This window comes from Cebus imitator, unplaced genomic scaffold (genome assembly GCF_001604975.1).
Source record: "Cebus imitator isolate Cc_AM_T3 unplaced genomic scaffold, Cebus_imitator-1.0 Scaffold166, whole genome shotgun sequence".
Lineage (NCBI taxonomy): Eukaryota > Metazoa > Chordata > Mammalia > Primates > Cebidae > Cebus > Cebus imitator.
Window position 1 is genome coordinate 1,993,834 of NW_016107481.1, and position 681 is coordinate 1,994,514.

The following is a 681-nucleotide window of genomic DNA, read 5'->3' on the forward strand; positions in this document are numbered from 1 at the left end:
CAAAAAAAAAAAAAAAAAACCAAGAAGAAAAAAATTATAAAAGCTCTCTCTTGAATATACAGGCACCTCCTGAACAGGGAGGTGGTTGAGTGGAGGTCCTGGAAGGTGAGACTGGAGATCCTGGGACTTCGGTGTGCTCAGGGTCTGGACCTCAGTGATGCACTTTGTCACAAGTAGCCATCTGCATCCACTGACTTATATGAGGGAATCTGGGGAAAAATCAATGATATGGTTTGGCTGTGTCCCCACCCAAATCTCATCTTGAATTTTAGCTCCCATCATACCCCCATGTTAAGGGAGGGACCCAGTAGAAGGTAAATGAATCATGGGAGCCAGTTCTTCCCATGCCGTTCTCATGATAGTGAATATGTCTCATGAGATCTGATGGTTTTATAAAAGGGCAGTTCCCCTGCACACACTTTATTGCCTGGTGCCATGTAAGATGTGCCTTTGGTCTTCCTTTGCCTTTCATCATGATTGTGAGGCCTCCCCAGCCATCCTAAACAGTGAGTTCATTAAACCTCTTTTTAAAATAAATTACCCAGTCTCAGGTATGTCTTTATCAACAGCATGAGAATGGATGAATACAACCAACTTCAATAGCTTAAGTGGGTCCAGTCACCACTCCAGAAGATACAGGATTATAAACCGGGCCGGGCGTGGTGGCTCACACCTGTAATG

General features: G+C 44.3%; 1 long non-coding RNA gene across 1 annotated transcript in view; it reads left to right on the top strand.

Moving 5' to 3' along the window:
- LOC119473539 overlaps positions 1-453 on the top strand; it is a 26,455-nt gene extending 26,002 nt beyond the window's left edge. Inside the window, exon 3 of the long non-coding RNA XR_005202757.1 lies at positions 443-453. This is a non-coding gene — a long non-coding RNA (uncharacterized LOC119473539). The remainder of the gene's footprint in view (positions 1-442) is intronic.
- Positions 454-681: the final 228 nt, after the last annotated feature.